The sequence below is a fragment of the Macaca thibetana genome, chromosome 3 (genome assembly GCF_024542745.1).
Source record: "Macaca thibetana thibetana isolate TM-01 chromosome 3, ASM2454274v1, whole genome shotgun sequence".
NCBI classification, from domain to species: Eukaryota; Metazoa; Chordata; class Mammalia; order Primates; family Cercopithecidae; genus Macaca; species Macaca thibetana.
Genome location: NC_065580.1, coordinates 161,252,270 through 161,276,315, shown reverse-complemented (window position 1 = coordinate 161,276,315; position 24,046 = coordinate 161,252,270). Strand labels below are relative to the sequence as shown.

General features: G+C 42.8%; 1 long non-coding RNA gene and 1 pseudogene across 1 annotated transcript in view; both read right to left on the bottom strand.

The window, feature by feature from the left end:
- The window catches only part of LOC126951566 (uncharacterized), a 406,759-nt gene that overhangs the window by 238,663 nt on the left and 144,050 nt on the right, over positions 1 to 24,046 (bottom strand). The gene's annotated exons all lie outside the window — the stretch shown is intronic.
- Positions 17,326 to 18,461, bottom strand: LOC126951564 (40S ribosomal protein S20-like; annotated as a pseudogene).

The following is a 24,046-nucleotide window of genomic DNA, read 5'->3' as shown; positions in this document are numbered from 1 at the left end:
GAACCCTGAAAGCAGAAGAGCTGCCTTTGATGTAAGCAGGGAAGAGAGATCAGAACTCTGTTTGGCCTCCCTTTCTCAGCCTCCTGCCTCCACCCCAAGTCATATATACTCCCAAGACTGGACCTATTTCCAAAGTGAATGATCAGCATTCATCCACTAACCAGAAGCATGTCCCAGCCCTCTTCTGTGTCCCGCCATTAGAAAATCACAAGCTGACGGTAGCTTCGATTTAGTTCCAATTAGGAATTAATATCATCTTCTTCACTACCAATTTCTCCCAGTTAATGGAATATGAATGGTAATTCCAGAATCTTTTATCTCCTTTCTCACTACCATAGCCCCTATTCAAATCTTCAGCATCTCACATCTAGATGATTGTAGAAAGAGCCTGCTGGTCTTCTCTGCTTACAGTCACATTCCAATTTAGCTCTCACCTTGCATTATTCTAATATACACCCTAGATCATATTGCTTCTTGATCAAAAGCTTCAATGGTCAAGTATTGAACATTGCTTATCTATCATTGACATTGCTAGTATTCCTGCTATAACAAGTTCTCCCTTATTCAGAATCCATTTAAAATGTAGTGCAAAACACACACAAACTGACAGTAACCTAAGTGCCCACCAGCAAGGAATTGTTAAGTAAAGTCTAGTACATCCATGACATGAGATAATAGGAGGTTATCCATCATATGGAATAATAGGAAGTCATTTGAAAGGATGAGATGATAGCAGCCGGGCGCGGTAGCTCATGCCTGTAATCCCAGCACTTTGGGAGACCAAGGTGGGCGGATCACGAGGTCAGGAGATTGAGACCATCCTGGCTAATCTGGTGAAACCCCGTCTCTACTAAAAATACAAAAAAAAAATAGCCTGGTGTGGTGGCATGTGCCTGCAGTCCCAGCTACTTGGGAGGCTGAGGCAGGAGAATCTCTTGAACCCGGGAGGTGGAGATTGCAGTGAGCTGAGATCGTGCCACTGCACTCCAGCCTGGGCGACAGAGCAAATCTCCATCTCAAAAAAAAAAAAAAGAAAAAAAAAGAATGAGATGATGGCATACAAATATATCTACCACATATATTCCTTGTTTTATGTTTTACAGGCAAACCAAAATTTAGGAAGAACACACATCAAACAGTTATAACCCATAGCCATCTCAGGAGTGAGATTAAGGGAAAATAGGGATTCTATGTTTATTTTGTAATTGTTTTATAAGTGTCTGTATTCTTAAAATGTGTTACAGCATGCAGGTATTATTTTTAAATATCTAAAGCCAATAAAGGTTTATAAATGCATTTGTTATCTAAGAGCTTCATTCAGAAATTATTTGTGTATGTATAAACCTAAGATTTAATAATATAATGTACTCACTAGACTGTGTTCATTAAAGGTAGAGTTTGTATAGTCAATTTGCTTTTGTATTTTCCCAGAATGCTTCTCAGAATCTGTATAGTGCCTGGCATATTAGAAGAGACGTGTGTGTGTGTGTGTGTGTGTGTGTGTATAAGATTTGCTACATATTTCTCTAACTTCATAGAACATGATGGAACATGTACTGTGATCCTAGAATCATTTCTCTATTGCTGTACACAAGCCCATATATATGACAGTAGTTTTGCATATTTGCAAATGCAAATATATACACAACCAAATGGGAGAATGATCTGCATATTGTCATTGTGCTGACAAACCTGTCTTGATCACTGCTATGGGGACTCCAAATTACCGAGGGCTTTGAAAAGGACAAGAGCAATTCCATAGGGAATAGGCAATTAGGTTTTGGAACAACGTGCACAGGCTGGCGTTAACTGGTTCCCGTGAGTCAGGGCCATTCCATTTTGGGGGTTAAACACATCAGCGAGATGTCCCTTTCTGTGCAGCTGACAAGGGGGGGTTCTACCCCACACACCGAGGGACAGGGGTCCCAGAATCTTCTGGGGAATGAGGAAACAGATTCCAACCCTCAAATAACCTGATTGGAAAGGGAGTGTTTTTATATACGTTCGTCTCCAAAATCCAGCCAGCAAATGATAAACATTAGCTGGTGTTTAGCTAAATGTTAAAAATCTCATTGAGGCAAAGGCAATTCTAGAAAGGAACAACAACAAAAAAAGCCAGCTCAGCCTCTGCCCCATGGCCTCGATTTCTCTCCCAAACCCCATGAAGCTGAGAGGTGGAAAGTCTAGAAACAGAATTGAACATGTCTAATCTCTTTTACAACAATGTTCTTATTTTAACCCATGTCATCAGGGGAAATGGCTGAAAATAGTGACAAATACAACATCAATAAACATAATAATAATTGATTTCCCAGAGATGAAAAATTTGAAATTAGTGGCCATTTCCCCCTAGAGCATTGGTTGATTAATTTAATATTCATCTTAGTCTTTCAAAGACATCCTCTTACGCTGAGCTGCTCTGCCAGACTTTGTGATGGGTTTTGTGGTTTAGGGCCCGGTGGTTAAAGTATATTGCACAGTTCTGCAGTTTTAAAGAGAATTCTGATAGTTTAAGGATGACTGCAGCCAACAATAGCAAGAACAACAGTTAAGACACATCAAGCAATTAAATTGCCAGAGATTGGAACTGGAATTTTTCATACAGGATATAAGTTCAGTGACTGAACTACTCAACGTTTTTCTAGCTTACGTATCCAAGCAACAGAATTTGAGAGGTACAACCTCTATTCCCCCAGAGCACCAACACCCAACTTTCACGTAATTAATTCAGAATCTCAACACAGAGCAAGGTGAATTTCAAGTGACTATTCTCCTTCCTCTCTCCCTTCTTTCTTTCCCTTTTCCCCTTCCTTTCTTACTCATCTTTCTCCCCTTCCCTCCCTCCCTCATTTCCTTCTTCCTTTCTTCCTTCTCACCTTTAAACCATTTCAAAGTTTGATGTTCATATTTATCCTGAGAGACAAGTGAAATAAGCATTATTATCCTTTTTTACAGACAAATGAAATGAGACACAGAGGTTCAGTGACTTTCCCAGACTTTCTTGTGACTGAATAAATAGCCCAGGGAAAGAAGTTTTGAACCTCCTGAGTTCCAGGTTGGCACTTTCTCTTTTTCATTTTTTATTATACTTTTAAGTTCTGGGGGTACATGTGCAGAACATGCACTTTGTTACATAGGTATACAAGTGCCATGGTGGTTTGCTGCACCCATCAACCCATCACCTACATTAGGAATTTCTCCTAATGGTATCCCTCCCCTAGCCTCCCCACCCCCAACACGCCCCAGTGTGTGATGTTCCCCTCCCTGTGTCCATGTGTTCTCATCATTCAATTCCCACTTATGAGTAAGAATATGTGGTGTTTGGTTTTCTGTTTTTGTGTTTGCTGAGAATGAGCGTTTCCAGCTTCATCCACATCCCTGCAAAGGACATGAACTCATCCTTTTTTATGGCTGCATAGTATTCCATGTGTATATGTGCCACATTTTCTTTATCTAGTCTATCGTCGGTGGACATTTGGGTTGGTTCCAAGTCCTTCGTTAGCACTTTTTCTACAAGTAGCTGGCCCCAGAGCATGTCAGGGAGAACTCCAGCCTGGGCCATCAATCACAGCTTCATCCATCATCCCTGTGAGCACTCCTGCATGGAGTCAGCATCGGGGTGTGCAGAGGCACCCTCACCTCTTGTCCATTACCAAATGCCGCATCATGAGAAATATCTACTTTATCATTTTAAACATGTAAGAGTAAACTGGCTTCCACATTCTTAGGAACTAGGAATACATCAGACCTCTTTATCAGACCTCATCTGCACAGGTGAGCCTAAACCCCTTGTTTTGGAAATGTTTGATATGGCTCCTGGCACTGGGTGCCTGGTCCCTTCCCTTCAGAGTTTCCCTTACTTTTCCTGGGACCATTGCTATGCAGTGTAATTTGTCCTGTCCTGAGCCCCTAAGACACTCGGTCTAGTATCCTTGTCCCCATAAATCTACCAGAGGATGGTGATTTTGATTTCCACTGTCTCAAATGCATGCACTTTGACCTCACACTCTCATTTTTCTGCACCATCTCAGGGTCCCTACTATTGTATCCAGGAGGTCTAAAAAACCTTCTGTGAAGACATATTTAACCTCCAAATAAAGCATTTGTAATTATTTCCCAGGACAGTTATTCATCTACAAACTCATCCGCAGTGGATTTACCTAAGGAAAGTAAACAACAGGAGGTAAATTAGGGACTTTCACGAATGCAGTCTTCCCTATGACACCCTGCACAGAATAACTCTCCCTAAACAAGGGTAAAGGTGAGATGGCAGCACTGTTAAGTCATCTGAAGGCCAAGCTTCCTAGGTCATGTAGTATCAGGCATCGATAAAGGACTCTGGTAAATAAATGAAGCCATTTCTCTAAGGAATAAAAAAAAAATCATCACTTTTAAATGCTTAAGAATGCATTTTGTCAACATGTTTTCATTAAGATACAGCTTTCTGAAACGTATCAGAAACAAAGGGAAGAAAAATCTCTTCCTTTCCTTTCCAAACTTCTGCCTTCCAGAGCATTTGAGGCAGAGCGATGCTGGGAATATAAGAAACAGAAACAGTGGGGAGGGCAGAGCTGAGGAATCAAGTTAGAGCGGCAGACACAGCCTGTGTCACTGACCATGGTCTCCTGCACGGGCCCCATTTATAACCTGGTCTTTAACTTTGTTTATCTTCGTGGACATTCGCAGAAGCATCATACTTTCCAGAAGTTGGGGCCCTATAATCATTATTTGTCTTTGGAGAAAATGGGATTATGGGCCTTTAATTGCTCTTCTCAGAAAGTCGATGTTGTAATAGATCACTCTTCACTGACCCTCTTCTCCAGGTGGGGCTTCTGCGTTTTCACGGTTTCCCCTTGGCCTTGGCGTTGTAACAAAAAACAGTAAAGGTGGGCTCCTCGGTACTAAACCTCAACCACAAGCAGAAAGGAAGTGGAGAAGGCTCACCTTCTTCAGTGTTTGAGAGTGGAAACCCCCAGCTGTCCTAGGAACGAGCACCTGTTTATGGAAGTGAATGCAAATTGTAGAGGTTTCCAACTTGTGTGCATCTGCTACAGCCACCACAACAAAGGACCACAGACTGGGCGGCCCGAACCACAGACATTCATTTCTCACCGTCCTGGAGGCTGGAAGTCTGAGATCCAGGTGTCGGCAGGGTTGGCTCCTTCTGAGGCTGTGTGGGAAGGCTCTGTTCCAGGCCTCTGTTCTGGGCTTGTAGATGCCATCCTCTCCCTGTGTTTTCACACCGTCTTCCCTCTGTGCATGTCTGTCTCTGTGGCCAAATGTCCCCTTTTACCTTTTAGTGAGGTCACCAATCACTAGGTTAGGGCTCACCCTAACGATACACTTTTAACTTGACGACCTCTAGTAAATATCCTATTTCCAAATAAGGTCACATTTTGAGGTACTAGGAATTAGGCCTTCCAATGTGTGAATCTGACAGGGAATCATTCAACCCGCAACACAGCTCAATTAAATCATCCCAGGTTTCAGACAGAGGATGGTTTGGGGTGAAGACTGTCTCCCCCAGTTGGCAGCAGCTGTGGTTTTCCTGTCCTTCTCCTGTGTGTGGTTTCACCTCCGCAGTCAGCTTTCAGCTCTGAAGGGCAATGACTAAGGGCTCTTTGGGTACACAGAGGTGAGTCGTTCTGATAAGATTGGGGAAGATCCTAGAAGACCCCTGGATGTGCCAGTGGACTCTGAATGTTTTGCTTGGCTAAGTTCTGATGTGATATCCCCTGCTGCAGGTAAGGCATGACAGAAACCAAGGAGTGAGTACAGAAGGGAGTGGTCAACAAAGACATTCATCGGGACAGCAATTAAGACTCAGAGAGGCCGGGCATGGTGGCTCACACCTGTTATCCCAGCACTTTGGAAGCTGAGGCAGGTGGCTCACCTGAGGTCAGGACTTCAAGACCAAACTGGCCAACACAGTGAAACCCTGTCTCTACTAAAAATACAAAAATTAGCCGAGCATGGTGGCATGCACGTAGTCACAGCTACTCAGGGGGCTGAGGCCGGAGAATGGCTTGAACCCCGGAGGCAGAGCTTGCAGTGAGCCGAGAATGCGCCACTGCACTCCAGCCTGGGTGACAGAGTGAGCCTCCGTCTCAAAAAAAAAAAAAAAAAAAAGACTCAGAGATAGCCAGCTGTGGCTCCAGCCTTTCATCTAACACCATGCTTGGCTAACACTACCCTCCCTACCTTTCCTCCTCCCTCCTTCTCCCCAGACAAAAGCTTCTCCTTCTTGGCTGCACACCTTTACCAGACTTCCTGATATTCTGGCCTAAGCTGTGTCTCTGTGCTTTCCTAAGTGTAAAAGTTTCTTATGGCTGCTGCACCAAATTACCACAAAGTTAGTTACTTAAAACAATACAAATTTATTGTAGTATGGTTTCAGAACCAGAAGTCTGAAATGGGTCTCGCTGGGCTAAAATCATATTGTCATCAGGGCTGCATTCCTTTCAGGAGGCTTTAGGGGAGTCCCTATTTCCTTGCCTCTTCTAGCTTCTAAAGGCTACCTGCATTCCTTGGCTTGTGGTCTCTTCTTCCATCTGCAGTGCCGGCAGCGGGGCATCTTCACATGTGTCTCTCTAACACTGACCTTCTTCTTCCACTTATGAGGGCCCCTATGACGACTTCCATCTGCCACTTTAATTCCCCCCTTCCTATGTAACATAAAACCGATTCTAGGATTAGGATGTGGACATCTTTTCAGAAGGCAGGAGGGAGCATTATTCCGCCAACCATACTAAGCGAGACAAATTCCTTCCTACAAGGAATTCCAGTGACAATTGTTATGAGAATAAGGTGTTTATGTCATGACATAAGGACTGAACGTTTCCACTGGGGTTTTGTTTGTCGTTATTGTTTTTGTTTTGGTTTGGCTTTTTGAAACAGGGTCTCGCTCTGTCATCCAGGCTGGAGTGCAGTGGTGCGAATTTGGCTCACTGAAACCTCTGCCTCCCGGGATCAAGTGATCCTCCACCTCAGCCTCCCGAGTACCTGGGCTACAGATGCACACCACCACGCCTGGCTAATTTTTGTATTTTTTCTAGAGATGGGGTTTCACTATGTTGCCCAGGCTGGTCTTGAACTCCTGGGCTCAAGTGATCTACCCATCTCGGCCTCCCAAAGTGCTGGGATTACAGGTGTGAGCCTACTGGGGTTTTTGACCAAAAACAGAACCTGAGTAAGGACAGTTTGGAATTCAGTGAGCCAAAACATGAAGGAAGAATCAGTGAATGAGCAAGTAAATACAGACAATACGTGTAAGTGTGTCAACTGTTTTTAGGGAAGTACCCAGGTTATTAATCTTAGAGAGTAGAGCAAGCACCAGGGAGGGGTGAGCGCATTTGATTAAAGCCTTAATTATAGATTGTGCAATCTCCATGTCCAAGGAATCAAAACTCCTAGCTTCATGGATCCTCTTCCCAGTCCACTTGCCAATCAGCTTTCTGGAGCAATCTGGCACAGGAAGGAGTAGGAGAGTAATAAGCAGCCCAGATCCCCCTGCTAGCTAGACTGCACAGTCCCCAGAGGGTCCTTCCAGGGAGTTGGGTCTCCATAGAGTACTCCCAAATCAATCAACGCCCTTTAGCCAATCTCAGTGCTGAGCCCCGTGGTACAGCACCCTTGGGATCCAACCTATGCATACTCTCCAAGCCCTGCTGGTTCATGCTACCTGGGTTTTACAGTGCTTTACCTTCAATTTGGGGCCCAGCACAGCATCCACTGGGGCATGCTGTGCTATAACCATAGTGATAGGTCTAAGGGCCAAAAGGGGTGGGGTAAGCACAGACTAAGGAGACGATTCTCATTACCTTGCAGAGGAGAGGTCTCTGTACTATCGCCAGGCTAGAAGGAAGTTCTGGCTCTTCCCAGGAGGTGTGGGCTCCTTTTGCAACTTAGAGGGTTCAGGAGGACCCAGGGATTCAAGATTTTAATGGCATCAACACAGATTCCTCTACCCGAGCAGAGCTGGGGATGAGGTGAGGTGAGGTGAGGGAGGCATCTAGGGGACAAAATTTCAGGACTCATATACTCCCTGAACATGCATGGACCTGAGAGTGAACACTTCAACACCTCCTTAAATTTTGCACCATGGGCCCCTTGCTTGCCTCACGCTAGCTGCTGCCTTGCATCTAAGTGCCAGGTCCCAGTCTCTTCTAACCAGGAACCGGACTTTGGCACAGAAAATTGACCTTGCATGGTATTTAACCTACTTTAGCAGGGACCCCAGAAGACTGCATAAATTGGCTATTAGGATGGAGCCTCAAAGCATGAGAAAAGTGCTGTCTGAACTTAGTGAGGTTCCGATGCCAGAGTCGCTGGGAGCAACTGCAGGGAACAAGCTGGAGAGGAGATATGACAGAAGACACCCAGAAAACCCACCAGATCATCACATTCCATGGGAAGTCCCCTGCAGAAACTGTCTGGATCCTGGAGGACGATGGTAGACCACTCAAACTCAACTAAGCAGCAGCCATTTTTTCCTTCAATTCCTGACATGATATCTTTGTTGGAGAGATGAATAATGTCTCAGGTACATTCTACACAGCCATTGATTTGGTGAAGCCACTCCTTTCTAATTCCATCAAAAAAGAAGATCAGAAGCTATTTGCAATGAAATAGAAAGAATAAAAAATATTTCTTTACAGTTTTGCCCCAAGGACTATGTTACCTCTTTCACCATTGGTCATATTATAGTCTGTGGAGATCTGGACATCCCTACATCTGGGCGTTCCATAGAACGTCACATGGATATGCACTACAGATGACATCATTCTGTAGTGCAGGCCAAATGAGCAAGAATTGACTAGTACAAGTCAGACACATATGTTCCAGAGGATGAGAGATAAAAGCCTATGAAGATTCAGAGGCTTGCTACATCAATAAAATGTTTAGGAGTCCAACGGTCAAGGGGTATGCCAGGGCACTGCATCCAAAATAAAGGATCAAATATTTTATCTTACATCTCCCACTATGAAGAGGAAAGCCCAAAGGTGAACTCAAGGACCAACTTATAATATTCTCCACTAGCAATGATCATTGTACCATGAGCAGGAGAGGAGATTACCAACAGTGCTAGGTTTTCTGTATAAATAAACATTTGTTGAGGCTCTCCAAAGAACATTAGCAACAAGAAAGAACATAAAACACAAAACTTAATCAAATTTCGAAGCTAGTACATCAGTTAGCTATTCCTGCATAACAAACCTAAAACTTAAGCCACTAAAACTTAGTGGCTTAAGGCAATTACCATTTGCTTAGCTCATAATTCAGTCAGCAACTTGATCTGGGCTCATTTGGATGGGTACCATGATTTTGCCTGGGCTCATTCCTACATCTTTGCTCAGTTGAGGAGTCAGCTAAGGATTGGCTCGTTTGGGGTGGCCTCAGCTAGAACATCTTACCTTTGCTTTATGTGTCTGCTCATCCCCAGCAAGCTACTCTGTCTTGTCTTATTCATAAGATATCTGGGCAGGGTTCTAAGAAAGAATAGCCACATGTAAGACCTCTTGAGTTCTCACGCAAGGCCCAGAAAGGGCACACCGTGACTTCTGCTGAATTCTATTGGCCAATGCAAGTCACAGGCCAGTAACAGATTCAAAGGTAGAGGAAATAGACTCCACCTCTTGAAGGAAGAGTTGCAAAGTCACATTACAAGGAACATGGATACAGGGGAAAGTGAAGAGTTGTGGCAGTTTTTGCAGTCTATTAATCTGCTGGATTCTGTATGAATTAACATTTATGGGAGCTTCCAAAGAGGAGCAGCCCCTAAGTGGGTGAGAGAAGTAAGAGCCGGATCAAATTTCTGGACCAGTCTTTTCAAGGCAAGAGTCAGACATTTCTAAATAGATTTGATGACCCTCCTTAGAAATGCAGCAGGACAATGTGGCCCCAGTCAAGCCCTGATCTCTCTCTGTGTTCAATCCTACCCTCTGAAGTGACCTCTGTATGTCCCCTGTCCTCTTTTAGTCAACTTAGAATTGACTATCACTTCTGCCTTCAGAACAGAGCAAATTTGTAAACGTACTGAAAAAGGTGGACAATATGTTCAAGAAAATAGGAACAAATTTCTATAATCTGCTTGTCACCCTCCTGCATGATTTTTAATGACATTCTTTGCTTCAAAGGAAAATAAAAATAAGGAAGTAATCTGACATATAAACTGCACTTAAATGCCAGTAAGTCTTCACACACAAAGAAAGAAACAATAAGGAAAGAGAAAACCCTAAAAATATGGAGGTGGGGAGCCAAATGCAGCATATGTTTTTGAGAATCTAATCTTTCCAGCGAATCTCCCAGACAGCTGTCAGAGTGAGCTCGGTGGTGGGGTGGATGAAGTGATAAGACGTGGTACTGTGTAAAGCTCCACCCTAGGCTTCATCATTGGAATGTCAGCCATCACCCTTCTCCTTTGCAAATTGGCATTTCATGAAACAAAGCACAATTTCTCAAATCCCAAATCCTATTTTTACTTCTATTTGCCAAGTTATTTTCTCTGCTCTTACTTTTTCTGATTTTCCTTTGTCTACTCTGTTTTCTTTCTTTTTTTTTTTTTTCTTTTTCCTTCCCCATTAAGGAACAAGGATTTTCAAGCTTTGCTTCCTTATCAAGCTATGAGTCCAAAGAATCAGACCTTTCGGTTTCCCTTTTCCATTTTAAGATATGATGAGTCAAGTAGATTTGTAAGGTAGCAGAGGTGCCATGTAACACAATCATGGCTCCAAGAACAGGAATTTGGAAGAAAAAAAGGAAGTAATAAGGCTTCTCCCTGTTCCAATCCCTTTAAAATGCAGATTTAAGAAAAGGTGCTAGGGAGTCAGACAGGAGGAACTAAAAGAGCTTTTTGATTTCAAATTCTGAGCTCAGAGCTTGAAGAGAATTTAGAGACCTTCTAGCTGCAAACCAATCTGATCTCTCTAAATTTAAGCACATCCCTTCCTGGGCTCAAGGAAACATTGTCCACAAGAGCACCTACCCTGAGGACAAGTCTTGTATAGGGATCAATAAGATACTCTAAATCGAACTTGCCCTAATGAGCTTTATCTATTTTAAAAAAGACCAAACAATGGGAGGCAGCATAGCATGGTGGTTAAGAGCACAGACCCAAGACATCATGGGTTTCAATCCTGGCTCTACCAGTGTTATGGGTTGAATGTGTTCTGAACCTCCAAAACCCACATGTTGAAGTCCTAATCCCTAGGACCTCAGAATATGACATTATTTGGAGATAGGGTCTTTACAGAGGGTAATCAAATAAAAATAAGGTGATTAGGGTGGGCCCTAATGCAATATAACTGATGTTCTTATATTAAAAGAAAGGAATTTGGACACATAAACAACAAGCACACTAGGAGACTGCCCTGTGAAGATAAAGACAGAGACTGGGGTGATGTGTCTAAAAGCCAAGGAATGTGAAAGATTGCAGCAACTCCCAGAAGCTGGGGGAGAGTCAGGAACAGATCCTACCTCACAGCCTCAGAAGGAACCACTCCTGCTGACCCCTTGATCTTGGACTTCTGGCCTCCAGAGCTGTCAGAGAATAAATTTCCATTGTTTAAAGCACCTAGTCTGTGCTACTTTGTCTGGGCAGCCCTGGCGAGGTCACACAGCCTGTCACCATCTATCTGTGTGACTCTGGCATGGTTTCTCCTTGCCCTGTAACATGTAGATGACAATAAATGTCTAAGTCAGAGGGTCGTTAGGAACACTAATTAAATAAATTAACATGCAAATGTTTCAAATAGAAGTTGACACAAAGAAAGAGGTATATGAATGGATCAGTCCCTTCTCACACTACTATAAGGACATACCAGAGACTAGGTAATTTAGAAAGGAAAGAGGTTTATTTGACTCACAGTTCCGCAGGGCTGGGGAGGCCTTGGGAAACTTACAATCATGGTGGAAAGGGAAGCACGCATGTCCTTTTTAAAATGGCAGTAGCAAAGAGAAGTGCAGAGCAAAAGGGGGAAAAGCCCCTTATAAAATCATCAGATCTCACGAGAACTCACTCACTATTACAAGAACAGCAGCATGGGGATAACCACCCCCATGAGTCAATTACCTCCCACCAGGTCCCTCCCATGCATGACATGTGGGGATTATGGGAACTACAATTCAAGATGAGATGTGGGTGGGGACACAGACAAACCATATCAATGAATCTTTGTTAAATAAAAAAAAATTAAAACCAACATCTGCATGAGTCATTATAGGTATTATTAATTAATGAATTTGCTTGACTCTTCAGTCAGTGTGGTATTAGAGGGAAAATAAGAAATCCTTTGGAAAGCCAAAACGCCATTGCTTATTCCAAGCATTGTCTACAAATTGTTATAATCAGAGTTACGTTGTTTTCTTTGTTTTTGTTTAAATCATTTGGATCTGGCAGTGCCAGATTTAGGTTTCTAATAAATCATTAATCTATGAGTTAATAATTCATGTTAATTGGTGGCATAAGCCACTTTCTCTGGCAAATGTGAGCAAAGGCCACAACTTTTTAACAGCAAGGGTGAAACCTTTTCTGAGTTTTTTTTCCCTCCCCCATGGTCTATCAAGGAAATATTAAGATATGAAAGAAAAATTTTAACCAGGGCTGGGAAAGCAAGATAATTCCAAGGATAAAAGTGTAGACTGTCAGCCATACTTCCTAGCCAAGCACTGCCTCCATAGCCTGCTGAAGGAAAAGGAGGTCTCCAGGGAATTCAGGGGGACTCCAGCCCCGCACAAGCCCACCCAAAAAGGATACAGCCATGCAGGTCTGTAAACCTTTGACAAGACAACTTATAATCATTAAACATGTTGACTCATTGATCAAAAAACTTTTTTTTTCAGAAAATAAAAGAAGGCATTTGAGAGATTAGCTCACCAATGGGATTTTTCACAAAGAATGATAATTTTCCTAAATTACAAGGCACAGGCTTAAGAATAGAGAACATCCATTCATACTGGGTGACAGCCACAGAATGCTAAGCAAACCCCTTCCACCATTGACTTCTTTGATTTTAATTAATGTATATATGCTCTGCCTTTTTGTTTCCAGAAAGAATTTCAAGTAATTCCTGATTGCAGGCCACAGAAGCCAAGAAATAAGACTTCTTACCCGAACTAATGTGCCTTTACTTTTCAACTCATGGATTTGCCCCTAGATCTGGGAAGCAGCCACAAGTGGCCTAGATGTTCTCAGTGTTTTATACCTTTTTTGGCCTTAATGCTTATTTGCAAGGTTCTTGTCAAGTTACAGGCTGATGTGATGAAATGACTTTTTCCCATTTGGAAAATAACATTATACTTAGTAGCTTGTTTCAGTCTTGATTAAAAGATAGATGTAAAATATGCAAAGAATGATGTCTAAAGACTTAAAGATAAAATTTACACGGAAGCCACTAGTTTAGAGAGATTCAGTTAGCTCCTCCGGCTCTTGTTTTTCTGAAGAAAATTTGAATAGCATATGCTTTTCATTGTGCTCCTTTTCAGCCATTTACATATTGGGAAAATGTATATTTGGCAACCGGTCCTATTTTTAGGAGTCCTTGAAACTTGCCCTTTGAAAATGTTTTCATTTTTGGCACATATGTGTGTCTTAAGCAGAATGAAAACACAAAGCTAAAAAAGAAAAATATGTACAAAAAGGAATGATTTTTCCAGCCCCATGTAGCACAATAAGAAAGCAATCATTCAGTTGTGACTTTAAAAAATGGATTCTTGCCTGGATTTTCCAATGATTTCCTTCTAAATGAGCGTTTCTCTGCAGAACTGAACTAATGTAAAGAGACAGTTTGTTCCAGTGCCAGAACTAAACCAGCAAAAAAAAGGACGGAGGCTCTATTTTCATAGGAGGAACTTAACAAAATAATACCCACTCTGTTTCTCTGCAGCCTCTTGTGTCAATTCAGAAGAAAGTGCCATATGCCCATTGCGTGACTTGAAGCGTGTTTTCCCAGCCTGACTCTTGGCCACCACTCGTTCTGTTATTTGCAATCAGTAACAAAGATTCATCCTTGTGTCCATCATGCAGCAAGGAGAATCTTTGTCACTTAGTGTAATTAATAGCTGGACCTCACAAGGGAAGGTGGGAGAAGGAAGCCGTTCATGCAAAGACCTGGATAAATTCGGAATAGGCTTTGCGAATCCTTGCTGCCTTTTGACCAATGAAGATGCCAGAGCCCCAGCAGAAGAGGAAATATGGTAAGCAAAGTGTTTTCTCTGGAGCTGTGTGTGTTATAACCCCAAGCTCTGTAACTGTAGTTCAGGAGAGCTCTCTAACTTTCCCTATCAAGCCAGATGACCATCAAGGACTCCCCTCTACGTGTATGTCCTATTTCCGTGTATTTCATCCTTCCCACTTTTCTTCCACAACACTGTCTTCACCAACCTCTAGATAGATACCACTATAGAATAAAAATCAAAAAGAGAGGCCTAATGTTTGATGAGTGCCTCCCCTAGACTATGTGGTTAAATCACTCAACAAGCTTTCAGAGAATGTGTAATGGGCCCTATTTTCAAAATGAGAGGACTGAAAAGAGGTTTGGAGAGGCCAGTGCTGAGGTTAGGCTCAGGGAACACAGATGGAAATAGCCGAATCAGGACCACATCAAGGGCACTCTAATGCCGAGATTCTTAGCTCACTTTTCCCTGTATTGTGACCTTTTCTTTCACTTTATTTTTTTTTTTTAAATAGAGATGGGGTCTTGTTATGTTTCCCAGTCTGGTCTTGAACTCCTGACCTCAAGCAATCCTCCCGTCTTGACCCTCCAAAGTGCTGGGGTTGCAGGCATGAGCCACTGCACCCAGCCTCCTTAACTTTCTGAACTCCTACTTATTTATTTTTGTGACCCTACTTCTTTTTTCTTCCTCCTCCTGTACAAAAATGGCTGGATGGATTCCACTTGTCCCTGGACCTTTAAATTCCTGTCTTCCATACCTGAACAAACCCAATTTATCTCTCGAAGTTTCAGAGAGCCCCTAAATACTAATAGTTCCTCACCATCGTCTCACTTGCAATCTGTGCGTCTCAGAGTTCCCTTCCCAGAGGCCATTTTTTGCCTTTAATTAGCAAATGCATAAGATTCTAGGATTCATGAGATTTTTTTCCTTCTATTTCTGCCCAAGGAGAAAGCAAACATGTACTGCTGCCTTTGCCATCCCAGGCCCATAATCTCTGTGGTCTTTCTTCACCTTTAAAAACCTCACCTCATGTATCTTTTCTTAGGCTCATCCCTCAAATATTCAGGTTATTTCCCCCAGGCTTCCTCTCACCTCTCTCCTCCTGGGTACACTGGCTAGGAGTGTCCAGCCTCGTTCATGACGGGGTCGGATCTCCTTTCCTTGCTCTGTTGCTTTCCACAGCGGAACCAGCATCCTCCCTGACTCCCTGTCACTCCTCAGGAACCACGACTCCCTGTTGCCCTCCTCTGGACAGGACTGTTTTCCATCCATCCTCCTCCCTGCTCAGACCTCCATCCATAGCAGTGTTTCTAAACCTCCAGCTCCCTCTCCCTCATCCCATCTGTGTTAGTCCATTGTCACACTGCTGATAAAGACATACCTGAAACTGGGCAATTTACAAAAGAAAGAGGTTTGATTGGACTCACAGTCCCATGTGGCTGGGGAAGCCTCACAATCATGATGGAAGGCAAAGAGGAGCAAGACACATCTTACACGAATGGCAGCAGGCAAAGAGAGAGCTTGTGCAGAGAAACTCCCGTTTTTAAAACCATCAGATCTTGTAAGACTCACTCACTGTCATGAGAACAGCACAGGAAAGATCGGCCCCCATAACACAATCACCTCCCACTAGGTTCCTCCCACGATGTGTGGGAATTGTGGGTATTAAAATTCAAGACAAGATTTGGGTGGGGACACAGCCCAACCATAGCACCATCTTCTCAAGGATCCTTTTCCACACATCTCACAGGGTCTGCTCCTGTCCTAGCCAGCTGAATAGTCATCCTAGGCCTCCAAAGTATTGCCAGTCAATGTTCATGGCTCTCTTTATCCAATTTGGGAACTCATCACTGCCCCTGAAACCCAACTGCTTCATGATAGGCTGCAGCAATGACAATTTTGGAGGCCCAGCCCCTCCACAAGTTTGTTCTGATTTGGGGTGTGCCCATTTGTGCTCTACCTAAGCTCCTGAGGATAGGGGCTCCTGTTAGTCTTAGTGACACTATGTATATAATAAATTATAATGCTATAAGTGGGCATTAAATTCTAATTCTTTTTTGAGACTGCGTCTTGCTCTGCTGCCAGCCTAGATAGTGCAGTGGTGCGATCTCAGCTCACTGCAATCTCCACCTCCTGGGTTCAAGCGATTCTCATGCCTCAGGTTCCCGAGTAGCTGGGATTACAGGCATGCACCATCATGCCTGGCTAATTTTTGTATTTTTAGTAGAGACGAGGTTTCACCATGTTGGCCAGGATGGTCTCAATCTCCTGACCTCGTGTTCTGCGTACCTCAGCCTCCCAAAGTGCTGGGATTACAGGCATGAGCCACCGCTCCTGGCCTAAATTCTAATTCTTTAAATATGTAGAAAGCATAGTCATTCCTTCCAAGTCCATGAAAGTGTCTTGCCTACAACATGTGTTATTTTTCAATCCAAGGTACTCTGCTGAAAGTTCAGACCAGCATGGCAAGCTGCACAAGCACAATTTATTCCTACCACACCACACAATTTTTGGCTGATGTGTTCCTAAGTATTTAAGTCACTGAACATTCCCTTCTTGCCACCCCAACTCCTCTCACATGACACCACCAATTTTGCCTTAAGGGAAACCTAAATGCAGATTCCTGTGACCTTGAGTGGACAAGATGGAGAGTTAGTTCCTGCTGTGATCCTATCATCCATCTGTAGAACCTAGCAGAAACTAAGCTAAAACTTAGGAACAGTGGGAAATGAAGCAGGGTTGCTCTCAAGCCCATCTGTCTGGCCCAGACCTCTGCAAGTCCTAGGCTGAATTGCCTTCCAGATGTCCACCAAGATCAAAAATGTCACTACTTCAGACCAGATTCTTTGCTTCCTCCCCACAGGTGAAACCAGGCAGAGACTTGGGAGTTATCCCGGACTCCTTCCCTTAAATGATCCCTCCCACACGATGCAAGTCCTGTCCACCTCTTGCTGAACAGATCACCTAAAGTCACCCGAGCCTGTCCTCTGCTCTCTGTCCCCATCACATCCTCTTCAGTGTAGAATTAGGAATGGGACTGCAGTTCCTTCACTGCCTTTTACCTGCACCCTAGGAATATTTACCCTTCACCAACTCCCTGTTGCTTACACCATCAACTTGTGGAGACCTCTGGGCCTGAGAGATGGATGTGGGGGTGACTGGAACCTCAGTTATCACTCAGCCTCTTTGTCACTCACTCTCTGCCTCAGAATTCGCAGCTTAACAAAGACTGACGTAGCCTTCTGGTAGACCCATAAATGGAAGCTATCAGGACCATGGCAGAAGCTGATTCATATTCCATGGGTGCATACAAGGTTTTCCAAGGCCCAGCCTCCACTGCGTTTTCATTTGTAGCAATATTGGACTGCCTGTAGGTCCCCAAACTCACTGGCCTTTGCATGTGTGCTCCCAGCACAAAGCTGCTTCCCACATCCCCTCAGCTCCATACAACTCCTCCTCGTTACTCATAAAGGAAAATCTATTTACAGATTTTGCTTGCTCAGATGCAACAGCCCCTAGGATGGCCTTCTGACTTCAACTACCTCCTCCTTATCCCTGTCTTAGTCTGCTCCAGCTGCCATAGCAAATACCACAGACTCAATCGCTTAAACATCAGATATTTATCTTCTCACAGTTCTGGAGGTCAGAAGTCTAAGAGCAGGTTCCTGGTAATGGCTCTCTTTCTGGGTTGTAAATGGCAAGTCCTCACCATGTCCTCAGGCAACCTTTCCTCAGGGCCTGCCCACACAGACGGAGATCTCTGGTGTATCTTTTTCTTCTTTTCTTTTTTAAACTGGTAACCAATTTATTAAAATACTTGACTTAAGAATCTGCAATGGTGGCTTCAACCTCAAGCTCTCGCTCAATACTGCTGGAAGTCATCCACTCAACAATCTCAGAAGGGCTGTGCGAGTCAACGGGTGGCTTGTGGATTCTCATCTGGAAACGATCCCATGTCTTAGATGTTTTCTCCTTCACCTCAAGGAGTTTTCTTGTAGTACTTCTCAAAGTCTTGGTAGGCATTCTAACTGGTCCTTTCACTTCAGGATTCTTTTCCTTTGCTCCTCTGATCAAGTCAGCACACATTTCTCTGGAGATTTTATGTGGCGGCTCATTAGTGTGATTCGAATTCAGCAAATCACTACCTCCAGCTCCATGGTTGTTTTTCTGGGATCTTTAAAAGCCATGGCTGTGGCACAGTTTCTTGACCGACTTGTTCATTGGCGAGAGTGAACAGTGGTGCAACAGGAACAAAAAGCTATTATTTTTTTCCCATAGGTTATTAGGGAACAGGTGGTAGTAAGTTACATACGTTCTTCAGTGGTGATTTGCGAGATTATGATGCACCCATCACCCAAGCGGTATACACTGCACTCAGTTTGTAGTCTTATCCCTCACCTCCTTCCCACCCTTTCCCCTTGAGTCCCCAAGGTCCATTGTGTCATTCTTACGCTTCTGCATCCTCATAGGTCAGCTCCCACTTATGAGTGAGAACATATGATGTTTGGTTTTCTACTCCTGAGTTACTTCACTTTTAGTCTATAATCTCACCCAGGTCACAGCGAATGCCACTAATTCATTCCTTTTTGTGGCTGAGTAATATTCTTTCTCTTCTTAGAAGGTCACCAATTCTATCAGAGTAGGACCTCACCCTTATGACCCATTAAACCTTAACCTCCTAAAAGCCCTACATTCAAACACAGGAAATCACAGCTTCAACACAGGAATTCTAAAGAACACAATTTGGTCCATAGCAACCCATACCCCAAATTCCCTCATAGAACAAAACACACTACCTGCATACAGAAGAAAAATGACTGTCCTTGAGTACTCTACAAATTAGTTTGTTTAGTGTTTTATTATAAAAGTTATTATTTGCAATCTATCTTACTATAATTGCACTATGTTCCATTATTTTTTGATAAGTAGAAATGCAATATGTTTGCATGTATGTGTTTTAATTAGTACCTTATGAAACTAGTAATAGCTGGCTATTTTTATCTAAATATGTCCATTTTGTAGAGTTAAATCTATGTATGTGTGTAGTTTATCTTTATACATTGATCAACCAGATAAACTTGTAAGTTAACTTTTATTTGCTATGTGCATTATTCGTTCCACAAAATTCTAACAAAAAAGGTTAAAAACAACCCACATGATTATGTAAACATCAAACTATACTTTATGAAACTACAGAAGTTTCACTGTTGCCATCAATCTGTGAGTCACAGCAGGAAAGTGAATTAATGGGCTGATAAGGGTCCATTTCACCTGCTTTTGAAGGAACCACACCTCTCCTCTTTCATGAATTATTAAAATCGAGAGTCAAAAGTTGCCATTCTGGAAATGGATGGATGCTGTTAGCTGTCATGTGACAAGTGAGGTTTTATTTATTTTTAACTCACAGTTCCCTCTCACATACATACTGAGAGACAGAAGAAAATGCTGGGAATCATTAAACACAACTGGTTTTATGGTGTCTAACTACATCTTCAGTGTTTACTAAGACTAAAATTTAATCTTTAATCTCAATTATATTACACATCATGAATAATGTGGACCTGTATTCCAGCTCCTCATTTCTTATGAAGTCAGTCTACAAAATAATCAGATTAATTTATAGAAATTACCCAGGAAAAATGGTCTGATGACTATGGTTACAGCTCACTTGCTTAACTTATTCAGTGTTAAGCTTAATTTCCACAAGAGGTTGGAGCTACTAAGAGTTGTTTGTTAAGAAGCTGTGAAAAGAGCATACTTAGGTGTTTCCACACCAAACCAGACTGTGAGCTCCAGAAATGGGCATGAGAGGCCTTACAAGACTCTCCTCCTTTATGGCCATTTCCTAAAGCAAATATCGAAAGCCTGCATTACCCATGAGTTGAACCATCCTATGCCTACAAAATGGCCACTCAGAAGGATTACATAAAAGTTGCCATTCCTTTCTAATAGAAATGAGTTTGTGCACTGAAAGTCAGCAATTCATCCCCATTATATCCCAGAGGACTAATTTCTGCAGCTAGAGAACTGGAAAACCTCAGCATTTTTCAGGGAGTCCAGAAATGCTATCCTATAGCTCTCCCTGCACCATCCTATCCTCCTCCTTGCCCACAGCCACTGATGAGTCAGTGATAAGACTCTGTCTTCACCTCAACTTGGATTTCATTTTTACTTTCCACTCCCTTAGACTTGATGTTCTAGAACATTCCTTGCTTTTCTTTTTCTTTTTTTTTTTTTTTTTTTTTTTTTTTTTTTGAGAAGGAGTCTCACTTTGTCTCCCAGGCTGGAGTGCAGTGGCACAATCTCGGCTCACTGCAAGCTCTGCCTCCCAGGTTCACGCCATTCTCCTGCCTCAGCCTCCCGAGCAGCTGGGACTACAGGCACCCGCCACCACGCCCGGCTAATTTTTTGTATTTCTAGTAGAGACGGGGTTTCACCGTGTTAGCCAGGATGGTCTCGATCTCCTGACCTCGTGATCCGCCCGCCTCGGCCTCCCAAAGTGCTGGGATTACAGGCGTGAGCCACCGCGCCAGGCCCATTCCTTGCTTTTCAGACTACCTTCAGCTTGATCCAAGATTCAAACACCAGTTTCCCTGGTGTTTTTTAGAGACAGGGTCTCTCTATGTTGCCCAGGCTGGACTTGAACCCTAGGCCCAAGCAATCATTCCACCTAAGCTTCCCAAGTAGCTGGGACTACTGGTGACTCCATGCATTCTGAAGAGGAAACTAGCATCCTCCCCACACAGCCCATTTTCAGTCCTATTACAGTTCTACCTTTTTTATAAATGATAAACTGATAACGGCTTCAAGAAACAAGTAAACTTTGAAAGATTGCAAAGGAACCCTTCCCTTCACCCTCCTCCATTTCCCCTCCATATATTCACCTTATTTTCCAGAGCCTGCTCTCCTCAACTACCTCACTCCAATATACCACATGTTGACTTCTGAAGAAAGCCAATGTGTGGAAGCCAATGTGTGGTAAATTGCTCATTGCTAATTAAAGTGTATTTAATTTTGCAGAGTAACAATTATAAGCAGTATTTCACACATTCTTAGCAGTCAGAGAAGCCTTCCTGCAAATGACCACCACTCTTCTCTCTGCCTCTTTTTCCCCTCCTCTCCCACCCACGCACACATCCCTTTCTGTTTATAGAATTCATAAAAGCATATAGCAAGCTGAATCTAAAAAGTCCCTGGTCCCTGCTAAAGAAGTGTGTTATAAAGAGTGGAAGAAACAGCCAAAGAAGCTATTACCAGTGAAAAGGGAGACCTCAAACCTTAATATTGTTTCCCATTTCTTTGCTCAACCCGTTGGAAGAGATTTTATGGGTTTTGTTTTTCCAGTACGGTTGGCTCTTGCAGAACATAGATATTAACTATGCAGGTTCATTTATACACAGACTCTTTTTTAGTAAAAGTTATACCGAGTGTGCCTCCTCTCCTGACTCCCCTTACACCTCCTCCATTTCTGCTGCCTCTGCCATTCTTGAGACAGCAAGGTCAACCCCTCCACTTCCTCCTCATCAGCCTACTCGACATAAACATGATGAAGATGAAGACCTTTATGATGATCCAATTCCACTCAATGAATAGTAAATGTATTTCATCCACCTTTTCCTTAATAACATTTTTTCTGTAGCTTACTTTATTGTGAGAATGCGGTATATAATATATGTGTGTGTGTGTATATGTGTGTATATATATATACACACATATATATAAAACATACAAAATATGTGCTAATTGACTGTCTGTGTTATCAGCAAGGCTTCCAGCCAACAGTAGGCTATTGGTTACGTTTTTGAAGAGCAGGCTATTGGTTAAGTTATACATGGATTTTCAACTGCATGGCGGGGGTCAGCATCCCTAACCACCACATTGTTCAAGGATCAACTATAATTTCTTTGCTGTGCCCAAATTTGAGAGGTACTTAAAACTGCTGATAGAATTTTTCCTGTGTAAAAATAGGTGGCATTTGTCTGAGAAAACCCAAACCTGGGAAAGCACAGATTCAATCTGAATTCCAAAAGGGTGTGCTTTCCATCTGTACACTGAAAGATTTCCCTGTAATTTCATTTGCTGGGGCCTGCACATTTTTCAAAGTAAACTTGAGGAAGGAAGAGAACACTTGTCCTTGAGAAGTTTATAGCAACAGAAGCACCAGAATAGAAACTTTAGATAACTTAGAAAAATTAAACACCTCTAAACAGCACCCCAAAAAGGTTAACCATCTTTAAGAGTTAAAGTTTTTAAGAACAAAGGCCAGAGGTACATGAACCTTCCCTGACTCACCTGGACTTTGGCAGGAAATAAGCAAAGTGCTGATGCCCGACGTAGCCATGACCTGGGGAAGGTATTGTTTCACATGATCCTGTTCCTGAGTGCTTAGGCAAGGCTCGACCAGCCTGAGTCTCACTCTGGTTCCCACCACACCTTGTTTATTATGTCACAAAACTTTCATGAAGTTAAGCCAGGCATAGCGGGGCTCATCTGACTACAGCTATAAGCCTCCAGAAGAGCGCTGGCACTAAGACAGACATTTGTCGAAGGGCGACTACCTCTCTCCTTGCCATTCAATTATGTCCTGTTTATTATGAATTTTATTTCATTCCTCCATCAGAATTTCCTTTCCAATTATGGATAGTGAAAAGATATCTTATCAAACATCAGATCCAGGGCATTCGGACTTTCATGTGTCCAGAAGACAAACCCCTCGTGTTGCCTTTAAAATACCTCTTGGCCAGGCATGGTGGCTCACACCTGTAATCCCAGAGCTTTGGGAGGCAAAGGTGGGCAGATCACCTGAGGTCAGGAGTACAAGACCAGCCTGGCCAACTTGGTGAAACCCCATCTCTACTAAAAATACAAAAATTAGTCAGGCATGGTGGCAGGTGCCTGTAATCCCAGCTACTCGGGAGGCTGAGGCAGGGAGAATCACATGAACCCTGGAGGTGGAGGGTGCAGTGAGCCGAGATCACGCCATTACACTCCAGCCTGGGCAAGAAGAGTAAGACTCCATCTAAAATAAATAAATAAATAAAATACCTCTCAAATATCTCACCTTTGCCTATTTTTATTGTTTCAGGAGCTATGTATATAGTAATGCCACTCTCCAAAGACATCTTCAAAGATGTAGCATCATTAATTCAATGGTTTTTTTTCAAAAAAAAAAAAAACTTTCGAGTCAACATAACTTTTTCCCTGACCACTTTGTTCCTTGATGTTCTTACCTCTACCTGGTGTCAAACCTGTCTGTGAGCACAGTTAGATAGGGCTTCTCACTGTTCTCTGGGCGCATAAAATCCGTCTCCCTCCCTGTCTTCTCTCCCTCTCCCTATGCCTTTCTCGGGTTCTCCCTTTTCCTGCCTACCTCATCTCTACCCTTCCTCCTTCCAGAAGCTCTCAAATATAAATTGAGAAAGAAGAAAACTTCCCAAACAAAACTATACAAGCAAATCCATCCGGCATAGTATCTGTCACTCTGTATGAAAATCATTAGGTAAGTGTGACCTGAGAGAATTAAAGAAAATAAATAGTAGCAACTAGAAACCAATGCACCTGGTATAGCTAATAAATAAAGAAAATATGAGATTTTTAGTGGAAGGAGTTAAATAAGACCACTGAAAGTTGATGTGATAGGAACCACATCAGGACTACCCACCTTTAAAATAAACTAATCCTGCACTTTTGGAAATCAAAACTACAGCTGGCAGTATCCAGTTCACATCACTGTGCTGAGTGCCTACCGAAATGAGGTTTTGTGTTCCCATGTATATCGCAGCACCACGCACAACAGCAAAGATATGGAACTACCCTAAGTGTCCAGCAACAGATGAATGGATAAAGAAATGGTGGTATATGTACAAAGTGGAAT